This window comes from Euprymna scolopes, chromosome 1 (genome assembly GCF_053919585.1).
Source record: "Euprymna scolopes isolate OS-2025 chromosome 1, ASM5391958v1, whole genome shotgun sequence".
In the NCBI taxonomy this organism is placed as follows: domain Eukaryota; kingdom Metazoa; phylum Mollusca; class Cephalopoda; order Sepiida; family Sepiolidae; genus Euprymna; species Euprymna scolopes.
Genome location: NC_136482.1, coordinates 68,262,147 through 68,283,546, shown reverse-complemented (window position 1 = coordinate 68,283,546; position 21,400 = coordinate 68,262,147). Strand labels below are relative to the sequence as shown.

The following is a 21,400-nucleotide window of genomic DNA, read 5'->3' as shown; positions in this document are numbered from 1 at the left end:
TCCTCTCTCTTCAAAATATTCCACGAATTCTTAATTAGTTTCAAGTCAGGAGACTGACTTGATCAATTGTAAGTTTTGCGGTATGTTTGGAGTCATAGTCTTGTTGTCTTAGTTTAATTCCAGCATCCTCAATATAAATTTTAATTTCAGTAATAAAGGATTTTTGCGAATTTTTGCTGATCAACCTTGAAGTACGTTTATTCATTTATCTCGATCTGCCATTTCTTAGAATGTTTGCTGTACTGTCACTATATTTATTATACTTTCTGATGATATTTTCTACTGTACTTCGTGCTAGATTCATTCATTTACGAATTTTCCGGTAACCTTCTCCTCCTCTGTGACGTTCAACGATTCTATCTCGTATATTTCTGGAGAATTTTATTTTTATTTTTTGACCATATAAACTTTGATTTGCAAAATGTACAAAGAGTCAGATGATTAGTAGAATTATCTTGTAAACCATTGTGTGTATCTCTGACCAATCAATACTATCGAAGGATTTGAATATTAAGTTTCGATTGGAAATTTGAAAAAATGTCACATATCCAATACTTTTGCACAGGATAAATTTGAACTTTGATTACAAAATGGATTCCATTATGTGTTTTTACTTTTTCTTCCCCATACAACTAAAACAACTTTATGAGATATCAGGCAAAATGGCAAACATAAACTAGAGATATAACAGAAAATTACATGTATCCAATAATTATGTGTCACTATATATATATATATATATATATATATATATATATATATATAATATAAAGCTGAATGTCTGCGTGTGTATGTGTCTGGTCACGAATAGGCTCCTATATGGTTGACTATTTAAAAAAAAAATGATTACATATAATGATAGAAGATGTATCGAGACACAGGAATTGGTATGTTTGATCTGGCAGAACGGTGGTTCATTAAAATTGTGGGGTCTGCGTTCGCGCCTGGTCCACAAAGTATGGGAAAAAATTAAAAAAAAACGTTTACAGGTGTTTTTTTTTTATATAGATGTACATAAGAATACTTTGATGAGTATGTTTTAACTTAAATAGGGATGGTATAATAAAATTGTGGGGTCTGCGTTCGCGCCAGGCCTCCATAGAATGGAAATATACACGAACTTTAATAAAGACTTTTCATATCTATCTGCGTAAGTATACTTTGATAATTATGTTTCAGTTTGAAGAAATATGGTATAATAAAATTATGGGGTATTCGTTCGCACCTGACCTCCATAGAATGGAAATATGTCACAAAGTTTAACAAGTTTTTTTTAATATAGATCCACAGAATATTGTGATAAGTGTTTCAGTGTGAACAGGTATGGTATGGTATAATAAATTATGGGGTTTATCTATTTTATTTTTACTTTCATCATATTTTGCTTTGGTTTTGATACCCCAAATTCAACTCAAATTTACAACCCTTCCTTTTCATAACCTTCATAAATCAGAGTCCATTTTCTGTAGGCTGTTTTTGAACCCAGTCAACGACGGGTACATTTGCTAGTATATATATATATATATATATATATATATATATATATATATATTTATATATATATATATATATATATATCTTTTTATCATCATTAGATAAAAGAACAGCCATCCATTTTCGGATTGCTTTCAAGAGATCAAAATGGAGATAGGTTTACAATAAAAATAATATTAATTTAAATGCATATGTTTAGCGTAAACTTAGCGAGGAGCAAGAATGGTTAGCTCCCCATTCATGTTTTTATTGTATCATAGTGCAAAACTCTATTCTGTTTTTTTTTTCTCTCTCTTTCTTTCTCTCTCTCACACATATATATAAATTTGATATGTGTATATGATTGAATAATTGTACAGGATTAATTTCTGAACTAATAGTATGGATTGTTGATTTTAATGGACCGACAATTATCAATTTCGAAACATATCGGTAGGCGTAAGGGGTAGGAATCGAGGATATATCCAATTGAATTTAGTTTTAGACAAAGAATAAAAAGGTGTGAAGCCATTAATGAAAATTTTGATTCTTGCGAAACTTTTACACGTATTAGTCATCAATAAATATTCTCCAAATTTTTGGTTTCTTTTAAGTAGTTTGAGACTTCGGCCTCTTATTTAAAAATTCAAACATTTCAGATTTTGATTGAACTTCATCCTTTAACCATTCGACATGAAATAAAACTGATTCTCTGAATTTCAATGTATTCCTAAAACACCATAAGCGTAAGTCTGTAATGTGATATATTTTCTAGAATCCAAATTATGTAATGCATTTTTATCAAACTTGGAATAAGGATTCAAGAACAAGATTAAGTGTCATTATATCTTGATTTTAAATTTTGTAGAAGGTTAAAAACGGTGTAAAACTGTTTTGTTCGGGGGGGGGATAAATGGAACTAATTTATTAGATTACATGTGCTTTTTTTCGTTAATTTCTGATCATATTTAATTTGGACTTACAAATTGAATCAGTAAAATTGTTATGTTTTCAAAGAGAAAATGTCTATGTATGTGTATGTGTGTGTATGTGTGTGTGTGTATGTGTGGTTTAGTGATATATGTGGCTTTAAACATCTGCTTGTTAATCTTGGAACATTGTTTACAGATAAGTGGAAGGCCGCTCTTCTATTAAGACAGGTGTCAAACCATCGACATCGTGTTGGTTGTTTGCCAAGAAGGCATTGCCGAAACGAAGATACTAATTGATTATCTTGTGTAAACTCGAAGGAATCCAAGCGAAAATGGATTTACAGCCAAGAATAAAAATAGAAATTAACAAGCGACATAATTTATGGTATTTATTATTGAAGTTTATAATTAAGTCAACGGAATTAAGTGACTCTGCAAATATGTTAACAAATGCACGGATATAGCGATTGTGGGTTTATTATCCTCGCGGGAAAGTGCTAGGACACAAAATATTTTCAACTAATTGCGGGGACATAATCGGCTATTTCTCTCGTTTTTGGGTGTTTAAAATTTTTTTTCTCCTGGTTTTTCTCGTTATGCACTGAATATTTGTGAATGAGACTACATTAAATCTGTTCTATATTTCATCACGTAAAAATCATCGAGTAACTTTTAGTAGTTATCTTGTGTAGATTTGTGATCTTTTAAACCAACGCATTTCAAGTGAAACCATTATTATGTACTTACGTGTCAAAAGCAAGATAAATACCATTCACCAAGTACAGAAGTCTATCTATATGAAAAACAAAACAAAACAAAAAAAACAAAAAAAAACAAAAACGAACGAAATCTTAACCGCGATAGAAAATAAAAGTCGTACAAAAAAAACAAAAAAAACAAACAAAACAAAACAAAAAAAAACACGTACAATTATCGAAGAGTTTTTAGTAGTTATTAGTGCTCTGGAGGCCCTTCTTATGTGTATTGGTGATCTTCTGAACCAACACATTTCAGTTGAAAACATTATTTTCAGTGCTCAATACTCTAGATAGAATATATATGAAAGCTGAGAGAAAGAGTAGGAAATAGAGATAAGGAAAAATCGCAGCAAAGAAAATAAGGAGAAAAACAGAAGAGTAGATTTAATTGTATATGTTTTTCTGTTTTAATTTTTTCTGTTTTTATTATGGGGGAACCACCCTCTAAATGGACTCAACCTCCGTCCATATATAACAATATAGTTAAAGTTCAGAATAAAATCACGCTTTTCTTTTAACGGTTAATTAAAAAAATCTTCTGAACGCTATTAAAAGTTAAATTCTTCACTAGTTTGCATTTTAGAGACGGAAGTGTTTTTGAGATAAGTGATTTCAATACTATATTAATCGCACTTTTTATTTTTAGATTCAAATATTAATAACTACATTTTATTTCAGTATTTAATTTATGTATTTCTGTTGTATTAAATGCTAGCGTTTTTCTCGTCCATAAATGTTTATCTACCAAGTTGATTGCAAAAATAGATTACCTAATTTTTAGTTCGTGAGAGGGGAATCTATCACCATACTTTCCCTTAAACACGTCCGTTGGACTTTTATTAAGTACAATACTTAATAATTTTTTTTTTTAATGGAGATTAGAAAACGCATTGTGGATGCGTTATCGGCAGCTCCTGTTACTCTCGCTTCTTCTTATTTGTCCCTCAGTCCTCATTTTTTAATGAGTGATTTTTCTGACAAAGGGAGAAGAAAAAGCTGTTTTCTAGGTTGGCAGTATTTTGCGCGAACAGTTGGTAGAGATGGTGGAAATTTTCTGTTTCTATGTCTATCCTTGTAGCCATGTCACTAGTAAGGGTGCTGGAGGTAAACGTTTTGTCTGGGCTGACGTTATCCGCCTGATAGTCAGGGACCCGAACCTTGGATTAACCACTAAGGAGGTTGTCCTATCAGCAGGTGCAAAGTACTGCGGCTGCTGTATTGCCATTTGGTGAATGGATTCTGGACCATGCAGTAGCTTCTGGTGGGGCCTCTCGATGCCATACTAGTGGGTAATTGTTACGGCTTTACCTTATCATTAGCTTAAAAAAATTGTTCGTGTCTTTTTCTCTCTTAGTTTTCCCTCTCTGTCCTGCTCTAAGTAAATCTGACGACCTAGTCCACAAATTCCTAAATTTCATCATGACAAGTTTCAAGAAAAAATACACGATTAAACCCGGTTCTCCAACTTCCAACGTAGACCCCTACTACCATGTCTCCTTCTCCAACATCAGGGGTCTACGTTCTAACCTTCCAGAGGTCGAAACCCAATTACAGGAGACTAAACCAGACCTTTTATTTTTAAGTGAAACTGGCATTGGACAGACTATTTCCCTAGAAGAGTTTGCAATTACAGGATACTCTAACTTAACTTCTAAATCTGACCCCCAAGATCGCCATGGGCATGGAATATGTGCCTATATTAAAGACAGCTTTCCATGTGGGAGGGACATCTCCAGGGAAGATCCTAACTTACCCTATATGTGCTTCCGGGTTGCTTTAGCTCACACTACTGCATTTATATTTACTCTCTATCGCCCCCCACAACAGCGGAGTTACTATCTTTCAAATCATATCTGAGAAAATTGACCAAGTCCTATCTGCTTATCCTTCAGCTAACATTCACGTATGTGGAGACTTCAATGTTTACAACGTCGAATGATTGACCCACTCAAACAAGACCGATGATGAGGGGAGGTTCTGTCATGATTTCTCCATTGCCTATGACCTCACTCAGATTGTTCAGGAACCCACCCGTGTGCCCGACAATGACGGCCAGTATGCGAGCCTACTAGACCTTTTTCTCACAACTTGCCCTGAACTATTTTCAGTTTCTGTTCTGTCGCCTCTTGGATCTTCCGACCACTCTGTTGTATCAATTAAGATAAAAATGAAATGTAATAAGTCCCCAGATGTACCTCTCCATCGTACAGTATATCGATACACTAAGGCTGACTGGGATAGCTTCCGTACATTTATATCTGATCTACCTCTGCATTCCATGTTTAAAAAGGATGTGTCCTCTATAGTATTAGACCTGACTGAATGGTTAATTGTAGGTATTGACCATTTCATACCCTCTAAAAAGTTTCAGCAAAAACCTAACAGCCAGCCATGGTTCTCTCCAGAATGTGCTGCTGCCATTGCGCACAGAAATCACTTTTTCCACTGCTTCAAACGTAATAGATGTATGGAAACTAAAGCCGTTTTCAGGACTGCCAGCAACCATTGTAAGAAAGTAATAAGGAACGCAAGAGAGTTGTATGCTCAATTTGTTAAGTCCAAAGTAGCTGAGCAGCGGCTTGGTTTCCACCAGTTTGGCAAATTGCAAACAGAATCCTGAACAAAAGCGTGTGCTCCATCCCAACTATTATCAATGGACCTGAGGTAATCTCGTCAGCATCAGACAAAGCCAAACTCTTTGTCAAGAACTTTGCAGCTAATTCTACCCCTTGCGACCAAGGCTGCCAACCCCCAATATTTCCTTCTGTATCAGAAAACATGCTATGTGATATACGTATATCTGTACGTGATGTTGCCAAGCTAATCAAAAACCTTGATTCCAGTAAAGCAACTGGCCCTGGCGGTATTCCAATTATAGTACTCAAAAAACTTCAACCTGATCTAGCGCCCATACTTACAAAACTGTTTAAACGTTGTCTTAAGGAGAATAGTTTCCCATCTCCCTGGAAAATCTCATCAGTATGCCCTGTATTTAAAAATTCAGGTGATCGCTCATCCCCCTCTCAGTACAGGCCAATAAGTCTCCTGTGCGTCATGAGTAAGTTGCTAGAATCTGTGTTAAATACAGAAGTAATCAACCATCTCAACAAAAATAACCTTCTTAGTGACACTCAATATGGTTTCCGTTCTGCTAGATCTACAGCAGATGTGCTTACAGTTATATCTCATAGGATTAGCAAATCTCTCGACGGTGGCAATCTTTCTAGGGCAATTGCTCTTGACATATCTAAAGCCTTTGATAGGGTATGGCATAAAGGTTTACTTCATAAGATCGCTAGCTATGGTATAGCTTGAAAAGTCTTCTCAATTATTAAATCATTTCTTTCTGATAGGTTTATAAGAGTAGTAGTTGAGGGGCAAAAATCAGAAGCTCACAGTATTAATGCCGGTGTCCCTCAGGGGTCCATCATGGGCCCAACTCTTTTCCTGATCTACATTAATGATCTTCCAAATCACATCCTTACATCATTTGTAGACATTTATGCTGACGACACTACCATTTATGGTAGCACGTCTAAGACAGTAAACGACCAAGTTCTCTCCAATTCTCTCTCCTCTGATCTTGAGCACGTAGTACAATGGGGAAGGAGTGGCTGGTTACTTTTAATGCATCTAAAACCAAGCTTCTCTCTTTACATCATCAACATTCTGATCCACATTTGGCATCAATTGAAATGAATGGCTCTCGTCTTCAGGAGGCCTCAAGTTTTGACAAGCTTCTGGGCTTGACCATTACTCCTGATCTTAAATGGAACACGTACATCAAATCTGTTGCCAAGGCCGCTGGAAAAATGGTGGGATCTTTCTATCGATCCGGTAAATATCTCACTGCTGATGCTATTCTCTATCTATATAAGAGCCAGGTACGTCCAAGGATGGAATACTGTTGCCACATCTGGGCAGGAGCTGCTAGAAAGGACTTGGCCTGCCTTGATAGAGTTCAAAATAGACTTCGTAACCTCGTAGGAGATGTCCTTTTCTCCTCCTTGCAACCTCTATCTCACAGAAGAGATGTTGCGAGTTTGTCTCTGATGTATCGTTATTTTCATGGAAAGTGTTCGACTGAGCTTCAATCTATGGTCCCCCCTCGCCAAACTTTCACAAGAAACACTCGTCTAGCTGTAAACACTATCAATAATTCCCCCCACTCTTTATCTGTGCCTAAACCTAAACGTAGATTCCATGAACAAAGTTTCTTTCTTAGAACTGCACGCCTGTGGAATTGTCTTCCGTTTTCCTGCTTTCCGGCTGACTACAATATGGTTGTGTTCAAGTCTAAAGTAAATAAGTTCTTGATGAGCCGTTCCATATAAGTTATCAAATTTACCAAATTTTCATTACTAATGATTACTATATTGTCCAATTTCTACTGTACACTCTTTAACCCTTTATCCTTGAGTGGCCTCTGGGCCTTGATAATGTGGTGATGCCTATGTAAAAAAAAAAACAAAAAAAAAAAAACAGAACTCATAACAATCTCAGTAAGGGCTCTTGTTCCGGAGTTAACCTCGCATGCTCGATGGAACGCAAAACACTCTTTTCATTCCGTAACCCTTTGTCTTTTATTGGTACTCGTGCAGAGAGTGATCCGTGCTGAAATAATAACGTTATTATTATTATAAAGGTCATTCTTAACATGGGGAGGGGAGAGTGTTTTGTAAACGTGGAAATACGATTTAAAAAATAGCGCGGATCAGTAAGTGTGTTAGCACCATTTTATTAATACACGTCTTGTCTTACACCATTGTTCTGTTTTTATTGTGGCTAATTCAAAGCCATAACAGTTTTAATAATTTTAATAATTTTTTTTTTATTAAAAATAACTTTACTTTTTACCCAAGTACAATTTTGATAAAAAATAATTTCGACTTGTAACAGGCATGCAAAAGTATCTTTATGCTTTAAAATATAAACTGAAAAATTAACTAAAATATAATCTTTAAAAATGAGATTGAATTTAGAAATAACGTACTTTGCACTTAAACAAATTTAATTGAAAATAATATATCTAAATCATTAATTACTAAATAATAGATACATATAGTTTTTTTTAAATGCAACAAAATATACATAACATAAAATAAATCCAAGGTAATTTTTAGAAAATTTGAATTAAATTTGAATTAAATTTTTATACCTTTGTAAAGTTTATAAAAGTGCGCTTTGAGAATTGACAAATTTCAAATTAAATTTTGTATTTTAATTTTTAATGTTTTCCAAAAAAAAAAAACAAAACATTTTGTTTAACCATTTTTCTGCTATGCAAGAAATGCTTTTCTAATTTGTAAAGATATGAACATGAATTGCAAAATTATCAAAGCTAAATGTATTTCATTACTAATATAGCAATATGACAAACTGTAAGCTACAAGACACTCAATCGCAGTAAATTACATGACAAAAATAATATTATATCTTAGTTTCTTCTTACAAATTGTGAGAAATTGTAACTGTGATTTCAATAAAGATAATATACGTAGATGGTATTAATGTTGGATAGAACCTCGATCTATTTGAAACTTTGCTGTCTATTAAAAACTACTTTTAGATAATGGAAATGACAATCGGGTCTAAATAAGAATATAGTTGCAGCATCGTTTATACTATGAACACATTGGAGAAGAAAGCTTTTCAAAAATCATATTTCATAAATCATATTTCATAAATATATAAAAATGACTGTCTGTCTGGCTGTTTGTTTGAGGAACGGTTTCTATCAAACGCCTCGGTCAAAATTGAGAAAATTGGAACTTGGCACGCGGAAGTCGACTGAAAGTGCTTTCATACGCAGGTGCAAATATACATTTATAAGTTAAACCATCTTATTTTTGTTTCAGTTTTTAAATGCGTATGGGTTTAAGTGAGACGGTAACCACTGCGGCTCGTGTGCTAAATGATTTGGTTAATATTTTTTCAACTTTTAAACTCACTACTATATATTGGGTACAATATGATAATCAATAGAACCTCTATAATAAATATGAAACCTACATAAATTAAAACACTATATCTAAGCGTATTTTAAGACCGGACAACGTCAGACGTCCTGCTGAGTAATTTCAGTAAATTTAATAATTTACACGTCGATACAAAATTGAGCTTGCAAATCACCCACCAGAAGTAATAAACAGACTCTCACCACCAATGATAGCAAATAGCATTCAATTACAGATTGTTACACTAATTATTTCACATGGCCTATTTAGCATGATTGTCAGGGTATTCACTAATTCTCTGTCGAGTTACACCATATACTAAAAAAAAATCAAATGTTCTTACGTCTGCCTGTATTATGAAGTGGACATCGAATATAAATAATCAATCCAGTAAAATGATTGATATCCTCTGTGTAATAGCCAACGAAAAGCGAGACTGTCGATCGACCTCAACTACTGTCGACTTACTGCACCTTTAGACCAATAATTGCATAATAATAATAATAATAATAATAATAATAATAATAATAATAATAATAATAATAATTATTATTATTGTTATTATTATTGTTATTGTTATTGTTATTATTATTATTACTAATACTACTACTACTATTACTATTATTATTATTGTTATTGTTATTGTTATTATTATTATAATTATTATTATTATAATTATTATTATTATTATTATTATTATTATAATAATTATTATAATTATTATTATTATTATTATTGTTATTGTTATTGTTATTATTATTATTACTACTACTATTACTATTACTATTATTGTTATTGTTATTATTATTATTATAATTATAATAATAATAATAATAATAATAATAATTATTATTATTATTATTATTATTATTAACAACAACAACAACAACAACAACAACTACAACAAGTGAGTACCGCAAAAGACACGATCGCATGGAACTCCAGATATATTGGGAGGTGTGTAAGAGGGTTGGGGTGAAGTGTGCTGGAAAATGGTTTTAGGAGGTTCCTGATGAAGTGAGAACAAGTGAGGATGGCAAAGTAGAGGTATGGTGGGACAAAAGTGTCATAACGACTAACCAATTGGAACATAATGCTTCGTTTGGTTGTCATTGACAAGGTTTCAAAAAACTGGCAGATTGTAGATCACAGTACCCTGGGACAGAAATGTGAGAGAGAAGGAGAATGAGAAGTGGAGCGATTATGCTCCATTGGCCTTGGAGATAAGGCGTATACACGGGGTTAAAACACAAATAATCCAGGTCGTAGTTGGTACACTAGGAGTAGTATCAAGTCGTTTGGAAGGACAATTGAAAAAACTACAAATCCCCGATGTTTTAGGTAGCCTTCAAACCTCTGCAGTTATAGGTACCACCAACATCCTTAGGAAAACTCTTGATCTTTGAAGCTCCTGGTTTGAAGCCGGGATTAAGGGAAATCCTCTGGAAATGAATCCCATCCCTTTCCAGAGAGACATTCATAAACGAAATCAGAATTATTATTATTATTATTATTATTTGTACTCACTACGTGTTCTCATACAGACTATCATCAGAGATTACTCACTCACAACAACTAGTGGTGTTCCTTGGAGTCTGGGTAACAAAATGTTTCCTCCAAATCCCCAGTAGTTTTCATATATTTAAAAGTTTTTGCAAATAACTTTGTGTTATTGCAACAACTGCTAGCCATTGCTTATCGCTGGCATCGATTATTGTTCTTCGCTGAGATTTGGGTAGCAATAAACCTCCCCAACATTCCAGTACTCTTTGCACTCATGAAATGGAAGTCTGGTTAGTGTATTCTCTCCTCAGTTCTTCAATCCTCATGATTTTGCCTATTTGGTGTGATCTTGGCTGAGGCTGATAAATGTTTTTAAAAAAAAAATTTTTTTTTTTGGAGGGAAGCTTACTTTATAAAATTTCTAGCAGTTTTAATTTCCTAGGCTTTATGTGGTGTTTCTTCCACCTTGTTAACATGTTGCTGGTTGGTGTTTGTAGTTTATGTTTATTAGTTTCCGCATTCATGGGTTTTCTGTAAGATTTTAGCTGTTTTCAACATTACCGTCTGCTATCTATTCTTAGTCTTTCATTTGATTAAAATTTCTTTTAGTCTTTTTTCCTAGGGTTTTTAGAACTGTTTCCAGTACTCCTACACTTATTGGTATTATATCGAATTTTTTCATGTTCTATACTCTTTTCACTTCTCTAGCAAGTTCCGCGTATTGACGTTTTTCTGTCACTTTTATCGTCATCCTTTGGTTTGTTTAAAGAGCAAAATCTACAATTTGGCAGTTTCTTTCCTTCTTAATTATTATAACATTAGGTCTCTTTGTTTGGAGGAGTTTATCTGTGCCTACCCCCATACCACAAAAGATGTTGTGGTTTTCATTTTCCAATACGGTCCACAGCTTATGTTCGGACCATTTGTCATCATCGTCGTCGTTTTTGCTGTTAATAATAATAATAATAATAATAATAATAATAATAATAATAATGATGATGATGATGATGATGATGATGATGATGATGACGACGACGACGACGACGACGACGACAACAACAACAATATCATCATTTATCCAATTGTTACAGAATACGCTTTTACATGAGTGTCCTACAAGCTTTACGATATTGGGTCAAGATGTTTGTTTTTTCTTAAATATGTTTATTTACAGACCTTGTATATACATGTTTTATTTTACCATTGTGCTAAATACACTGCATCTTAATAAATGAAATTAATACGACTTTTAGGCATTGGCAGTTGAGGAAAGATTAAATATATATATATATATATATATATATATATATATATATATATATAATATCAGTGAGTCTCCGAAGATTTGAAATGGATCTTCAGAGCCTCTTCTAAACAGTAAAAGTCAACCCGTGTCAATGAAACCATGGTGCAATCGATACAATCACGGACACATACACACATATATATGCATATATTAATAAGTAAAATAAGAATCACCTAACACAAATCAATGAATATAATCAGATGAGGCCTAGCTTGTTTTACATGTGAAGACAGGTTTGTTTGTTTGAAAATTAAAAAGCAAAAAGTTTCAGCATCTGCTCAAACGATCTTCGCTTCAATAAGTATTCGTATATATTGAAGATACGAGCGAAATATTATCTACAAAACATGTATTGATTGGTCTTGACCAATGATAAAAGAGATTTTCGACAGATGCAAACATGAATAAATAATTGATTGTTGTTGCCCAGTCTATTGTATTTTACTAATTCAATATTAAAAATGCTGATCATCGCTGTCATAAGAAATATACATAATATGATTGACGGACTTTTACATCAAAGTCAAACTCTTCAATATATATATATATATATATATATATATATATATATATATATATATATATATATATATATATATATATATTAGCAGGGCGCCTGACATTGCCCGGTCGTAAAATACGCTTAAATCTGATATTTTGATAAATGCAGATTTCGTATTCATTATTATCATATTATATTGGACCCAATATATAGCAATGGTTTAAAAAGATTAAAAAAATAATGACTTGTGCGCCACCACCGAGAATCGAAACTAAAACGTTTAGCTTACGATTTACTTTTCCTTTTACCTTAATGCTTAAGCTATGAAGACGTTTCCTGCAAGGCTAAAAATTAAAACATACACTAATAGCTATTACGTTACGTATGCATATTCGTAATGCCATCGTTCGAACTTCAACTGGCAAATTCCATATTTTTTTAATTTTTGCACTTTTGCACCGACCCACCCCCGGCTAAACCCCAAATATAAACTTTCGCATGGGTTCGAATATCCTATATATTAAGTTTCATGTCTGCAGACAAAAAAAAAACTGACAAAATTTTTAAAACGAAAATATATACGCGCACATAAATATATATAGAAAGAGGTTTGTGTTTACTGTAATCTTTTTACGCAAATATTACGCAAGTATAAATCATGTAGAATATCTACATGAATATAATTACACGTAATCGTTAACTAAACCGAAAAACAGAAAACCGTAAAAACTAATAGAGAATTAATTAAAATAGATGTTTAAACGAATATTAAAATTAGCTAGATATTTTACAGATAAATGCAATTCAACGACTCATATATAACGAAGTTGTACTTTCTTTTTAAATAAATAGAAAAATGGTTTTTATTATGAATATCAGTACACACACAAAACAAATTGATAGAGGTATATATATATGTATGCATATATATATATATATATATATATATATATATATATATAATAATTTATAAAATATATATGGCGATTAAGCTACACTGAATATTCTGCGTTTCATCCAACTATAGGATTCGTCAGGCTTATGCGCTTAAGCCTGACGAATCCTATAGTTGGATGAAACGCAGAATATTCAGTGTAGCTTAATCGCCATATATATTTTATAAATTACTAACTAGCTCTACCTACGTATTGAGCACTTTTGAAGTAAATACTTAAAGTTTACGCATAAATCTATACTTTCGTATATTAAATTTATGTGAATAAATGAAGTAGTTATATATATATATATATATATATATATATATATATATATATATATATAGTGATTTAAAGGTTATGAGGGTTTTTGAAGCATGAAAAACGATGTTACTTTTTGTATTTAATATTTTTATTCTTACTTTTTATATTTCAAGCGGACCTCCGCTCTTGGTCACAAAAAAGTATCGAAATTAAAAAGAAAAAGAAAACCGTTGAAAGAACTGGAGATTTGTGGCGTGGGCAGCGTTCATTCTTAGCAATCATGTTCGAAAAAGTTCACGCGAATCATTTTAGCAGTTTGTGGAAGAAGATTGTGTTTTTTAAATATTTTTTTTAATGTTGCAACATAAAAGCGTTTAATTGAAACGGCAAAAATGAGACGCAATTGATTTCAATATGTATAATGGGAATAGAAATGAAATTGTTAAACGGTAAAAATAATGTAATTATTAGTTATTAATAATAATAATAAAACTACTGAAGAGGGCAGAGTTAGAGACAATGTCGGCTTTTTTAATGGTGAGTAAGAGATAAAACTAATAATAATAATAATAATAATAATAATAATAATAATAATAATCATAATAATAATAATAATGAAATCAATAAAATTAATATTAGTTAATAATTAAATTAGAATGCAAATAGTCTCGGTCCTGAAGGAAAATTGTCTCAGTTCCGAAGGAATTCTCATACACAGACCGAGGAAAATATCAGAGCAGGTACTTAAATGTATGGGCTTTTGGCTTGAAAGTCACTCTTGTGTATTGATAATAAAGACAATATTTATAAAATATTATTACTATTATTATTATTATTATTATTATTATTATTATTATTATTATTATTAATAATAATAATAATAATAATAATAATGATAATAATAATAATAATAATAATATTTATATTTAAACCATAGACCAATAGTAGCTTTTACATAAAAAAACATGTGCATAAGAGTACAGATATATATGTGCATGCACAATTAACACCCATATGTACGCATAAATACCAATACACAGTCATATTCAACGACCATATTTATATAATATATGCACCCCCCATACATATAATGCTTATATAAATAATAATATGCATAAACAGAAATGCACGCATGCACACACACACACGCATATATATATCCATACACATGTATATGCATACAATGACATGTACAGGTCCAGGCATGCATACGTGCAACCATATGCATACATACATGCATGCACACATACCCATATGCGCACATGTACACACATACCATATGTACACATAAGCACATACACATGAATATATATATATATATATATATATATATATATACATATAACTACTTAATTTACTCACATAAAATTAATATACGAAAGTATAGATTTATGCGTAAACTTTAAGTATTTACTTCAAAAGTGCTCAATACGTAGGTAGAGCTAGTTAGTAAGTTATAAAATGTATATGGCGATTAAGCTACACTGAATATTCCGCGTTTCATCCACTCTAGGATTCTTCAGGATGGGCGAATTCTGTGGTTGTTTGTCGTTTTTATATGCGCATCTTCTATTGAGATTTTAGTTAGCAAATCAGCTTTCTAGTATCCACCGCGCCCTTTCTATCAGCCAAAGGAGCATGCATTTATCAGACAAAGGCCTTTTTGACCTCTGGTTGGCCTGTTCCCTACTGGGAATGTAAGGGACCGAATTATTTTAATTTCTTTTTTACGATATCTATCTATCTATCTATCTATCTATCTACGTGATTTTTCAAAAATATAATCACACATTAACTGTTGCTAACATGTCTGTTTGTGTTGCAGGTATAATGTAACTAAGCACAGCCATGAAGGAAATCAACTTAGTTTAGAAGAGAGGAATTTTGTCCTGAAATGTTATTCGATAAGCCATTGAAGTACAAAGATCATCCAGAAGGGAATGTGCGAAACCACCTTCAACGCGCCGGGCCAGCACATCAATAAGAAACGTTCTAGACCACCACGGACAGTTTCAAGCATTGGAAAAGAGGAGCAGGTGTAGGAAACACTGTTTCGATCAGCATAGATATCACTTCAACAAACTTCACTGAAAACCCACATCTCAACAGATAGCATCTATCGTATCATGAAACGTCTCCACTAAAAATGTTTTAACACTAATTCACGCTCTCCACGAAGATGATCTTGACCGGAGAGTTCAATTCTGTGAATATTACCTGGCAAAATGCAGGGTTTCCACAAAATAAAAAATATGGAAAATATATAATTCAATAGAATGTTAAGACCCCCCCCCCCAAAAAAAAAAAAATTAGTCGGATATATCTCTATATGATTCGGGCGAGCCTATATTTCGTTGGTAATTTCACTTTTCATTCTCTCTCTCTCCCTCTCTCTCTCTCTTTCTCTCTCTCTCTCTCTCTCTCTCTCTCTCTCTCTCTCTATATATATATATATATATATATATATATAAGACTTTGTATGTTAAACAATCAAAGAACTATTGAGTGGCTTCATTTGACGATGACATTATCTATCCAGTTAGCTAACTAACTAGCTACTATTATATAAAAAAACTTTTGATGTTTATCTGTGGATGTGTGAGTTCTTTCCCAATGGATTCGAAAACGCCTGAGCCGATTTTTATGAAATATAACGGGAAGGTACTTTATGTTCCTGTCAGTGTTCTTAGATAGACTTTGTACTATAATATTTTCGATAAGTAACGATAATCGATAATGCATCTAATTCGATGAAATTTTTGAGTAAATTTAACACCTTACATAGCACGTGCATTTTAGGAGTTTTATTAACACATCATCAGAAAGGCCAAACATATAAATCAACAGTAGATTCTTTGATATGACAGGAGCGCTTTCGAAATTAATGTTTCTGTTTAAAGCACAATTCCATATATGATGGCGCCAAAAAGACAGTCTGCACTTGTCATTTTTTTTTAAACCATAAATTTAAGCTAATTGAATGTAACCGTTTAAACAACTTATACCTCATTTGATTCACTTTTTATTCCTTTATAATATTACCTTTTCATATCTGACTTTAAACTGCAGGATCCTAGTGTTCACGTCAATTTAAAAAATTAATTTCAAATCGAGAATGTAAAAATAAAAAATTGCACAATGGGATATTTTAATTCAAATGTAATTTTAAAACATTAATGCAACACAAATGCAATAGGAATGCAAAGACATAGTTAATATTAATTAGCATAGCTCTTCTGAAATGTGACAGTCTGCAATCTTTTGGACATTCATTTAATTAATCTGCGGCAATACTCCGGTGAAAGGGCATCCCACTTCTCTTTAATTTTTGTCCAAAGTTCTTCCATATTAAAAACTTTATCATTGGCACTGATAACGCCCCACATCCAAACTACACCTCCACTACCTTGCAGCGTCGAAACGGTGCACATAGGATTAAATTATTCGTCCTTCCTTCGACGGACGCACTCCCTAGCATCATTTCCTAGCCTATCAAACTTGCTTTCGTCGCTAAAAATAACTTTCGACCAATATGAAGAATTATGATCTGCATTGCATTTGACGTAGTCCAGACGGCGCTTTCTGTTCTTTACAAAAATCATTCACTGGCGTCTTGCAACATAGCCTCGCAAATTAAATCCCTTTTAATATGTTACTTCTTATCTATAGAAAGAGAGCACTTTTTAACAAGATTACACTGCTGTTGGATTTAGGGAGACGTGTCAAACTGTTTCTGAAGCTGAGGATCTTGACAGTATTGTCTTCTCTGTAAAAAGTAACCCTGACGACCAGATTTTTAGTGCGTTTGCACAGTCATTCACAGCGTTTTCCCACCACATTTCAATCTCTATTAGATACACCAGAAAGGTGGTGATTAATAATCTCTTGACGATCACTAAGAGAAAGTCGTGACATATGGACTAAATATTACGTTGTATAACATGGAACAACAACAATTACGATTAGAGATGCTTTGTTGCCTTAAATGTGGATATTGTAAATTGATTTTAATCTCATTTGTTGCTGTAGAGTTTCTTTTGCCTTCTGGATTTGAAGTTATCTTTTTAAATTGACGTGAACACTAGGATGTTTCAATTAAAAGTCAAATATAAACAGGTCAAAAAGGAATAAAAGACGAATAAAATGAACTACAGGTTGTAGAAAGAGTTACATTTCATTTCGCTTAAATTTGCGGACTGTCTTTTTGGCACCAGTGTATATTTTTAAGAGGATGATATATAAAGTTTGGGTATTGGTTTAAACAGTTTATGATCTTAAAATCACTTTATTTCATATATATTTTTAAGAAAGGAGTGTATATGGGATCAGCTATGTAAATATTTGAAGCAGTTTACGATCTAAGAATTACTTCATTTCAAATATTTTTTATAAGAGAGATATATGGATTCAGTGGGCTGTATATAAAGTCATTCCTGGAAATGACTGAAGCAGTTTACGATTCGAAAATTATTTTATTTCATATATATATTTTAGGAAGGGGGGTTATTTGTGTCAATGACCTTCTTTCATATATATCTTAAGAAGAGGAGGTTTATTTGGAGTCAGTTCGGAAATGGCTGAAACAGTTTATTTTATATATATTATAGGAAGAGGGTATATAAGGCCAGAAATGCCAGGCGTTGCCCGGTCGTAAAAACAAACAAGCTGTTAATTGTCTGTATTAATATTACTGTATTATATTTGGTAAGTAAGTGGGAGATACAGACTTTGTGGTTGAACAGACCGATACACATAATCAATAATTGTGAATAACGATATAATATTTTATTTGAACTATTGTCATTATAACTATAATTTCTTGTGATATTATTGTGAAAGCGGGTGGAGAGAACGGAATTAACTGTATTCAAGAATATCATTGCTTTGTTTTGTTTGACGTTCCCATGAGCAATATATATATATGAGAATACATTATTATATTTAAAATTTGTTTATAATTATAGTTCCCATAACATATACCAAATATATATGAAATAAAGTGATTTTAAGATCATAAACTGCTTAAATTAATACCCAAACTTTATATATCATCCTCTTAAAAATATACACTGGTGCCAAATAGACAGTCCGCAAATTTAAGCGAAATGAAATGTAACTCTTTCTTTTTATTCGCCTTTTATTCCTTTTTATTTTTTATTCCTTTTTTATTCCTTTATATTTTTTATTCCTTTTTATTTTTTATTCCTTTTTATTTTTTATTCCTTTTTATTCCTTTATATTTTTTATTCCTTTTTATTTTTTATTCCTTTTTATTTTTTATTCCTTTTTATTTTTTATTCCTTTTTATTCCTTTATATTTTTTATTCCTTTTTATTTTTTATTCCTTTTTATTTTTTATTCCTTTTTATTCCTTTATATTTTTTATTCCTTTTTATTTTTTATTCCTTTTTATTTTTTATTCCTTTTTATTCCTTTATATTTTTTATTCCTTTATATTTTTTATTCCTTTTTGACCTGTTTATATTTGACCTTTAATTCGTATTCAATTCTATAATAGGTCTGCTTAGTAGTTGGTTATTCTCCAGCATATGTACTGCTCGTTTCAGTCGTCTTACTTTCCACCGTTCCTCTCTGTCTATAATTTTTACTTCATTCCATAATGGTAGATGGTTTCCCTTTTACTTCCAGGTATTGTCAGCTATACTTGACCTTTCAGTCTCTCTGCGTATTACAGCTTTTTGATGGTTTCCTAAGCGTACATTCAGTGGACAACACGTTTCACCTTTGTATAGTTTTTCATATTTACTGTGGATTTCATATACACATATTCTTAGTCATGATTTTTTTCTGTACCGCGCTTGACTCTCACAAGCAGTTTCCGAAGAGTTACATAACTGATGAATACTGTCCTGATGTCATATGGATTACATAGTCGTTGAAAATCACACTGTTTCTGAGATCAAAATAAAAAAGTATATTAAATCATGGCTCCCCAGAAGTATTGATCAAATACCACGTCCCATAAAACACAAGAACAAAATTATTTTTAATAATGGATCTAGTTTTTTCCTTCAGTTTATGCGAACCAATTCGCGTCATTTAAAAAATATTTCTAACCCGTGTCCTTCGTCCCTTTTTTCATAAATTTATGTGCTTATTTTACAAACTACTGTTTTTATATAGTATTTTATTAAATCCATTCTATAACTTATTTGTTATTATTATGTTTATATACTTGTATTCTTATTTACTTGTATCATCTCTATAATCATTAGTTAAAAATATATATAAGATATATATAAAAATATGTATAAAATAAAGAATGATGTAAATATATATATATATATTTTTACACATCATCCTATATATATTGTTCAGATAGATGCATTTTTTTTATAGATATATTATAAATAAAACATGTTGTTCTAGATATTTTCTATTAATCAACTTTAGTTAATTTGATATGATTTAAAAGCAAATGATTTCTTTATTTAATTGTTTAAATATTTTGTTTTCGCCTCTCTTGTTTAATCATTCCTCTTACTAAACTAAATACTGGGTATATATATATATATATATATATATATATATATATATATATATATATATATATATATATACTAGCAAAAGTACCCGTCGTTGACTGGGTTCAAAAACAGCCTACAGAAAATGGACTGATTTATGTATGATAGGTAATGAAAAGGAAGGGCTATAAAGAGATAGCTTCGAATTTGGGAATATCAAAACCAAAGTAAAATATGATGAAAGTAAAAATAAAGCAGATAAACCCATAATTTATTATACCATACCTGTTCATACTGAAACACTTATCATAATATTCTGTTGATCTATATTAAAATCCTTGTTAAACTTTGTGACATATTTCCATTCTATGGAGGTCAGGTGCGAACGAACACCTCATAATTTTATTATACTATATTTCTTCAAACTGAAACATAATTATCAAAGTATACTAATGCAGATAGATATGAAAAGTCTTTATTAAAGGTTGTGCCTATTTCCATTCTATGGACGCCAGGCACGAACGCAGACCCCACAATTTTATCATACCATCCTTATTTAAGTTAAAACATACTTATCAAAGTATTATTATGTACATCTATATCAAAAACACTTGTGAACGTTTTTTGTTTTAAATGTTTAAATTTTTTATTTCAATACTTTGTGGACCAGGCGCGAACGCAGACCTTACAATTTTTATGAACCACTATTCTGCCAGATCAAACATACCCATTCCTGCGTCTCGATACATTTTCTATCATTATATGTAATCAGTTTTTTAAAAATAGGCAACCATATGGGAGCCTATTCGTGATCAGACACACACACACATACACACACAGACATTCAGCTTTATATTTTATATATATATATATATATATATATGAAATTTACTGCATATATTTCTCTCTCTCTCTCTCTCTTTCTATGCATATATATATATATATATATATATATATATATATATATATATATATATATAATTTACTGCATTATGCTCGTGTGAATTGGTTTAATTTCATTACCTTTGGTTTCTGAACAGAGAAAAAGTTTCAATCTGTGCATATTAAAGAACGCATATGTATGAAAACATAATAGGAATAGTTCACAAGATAAATCAACGCCACGTTTATATTGTATAAATGAATTAATTATTTGAATATTAAATTAGAATGCTACTATGGTTCTGATTCTAAAGAGGTTTTGTCCGGATCGATATTGCCATTATTCCTCCTGTTTTTGGAAGATGACAAGTATTGTCTTTTATGTAGACAAGATGTAAATGTT

The 21,400-nt window shown here is 31.7% G+C and overlaps 1 protein-coding gene across 7 annotated transcripts in view; it reads right to left on the bottom strand.

Moving 5' to 3' along the window:
* The window catches only part of LOC145301615 (lipoxygenase homology domain-containing protein 1-like), a 272,867-nt gene that overhangs the window by 174,694 nt on the left and 76,773 nt on the right, over positions 1-21,400 (bottom strand). The gene's annotated exons all lie outside the window — the stretch shown is intronic.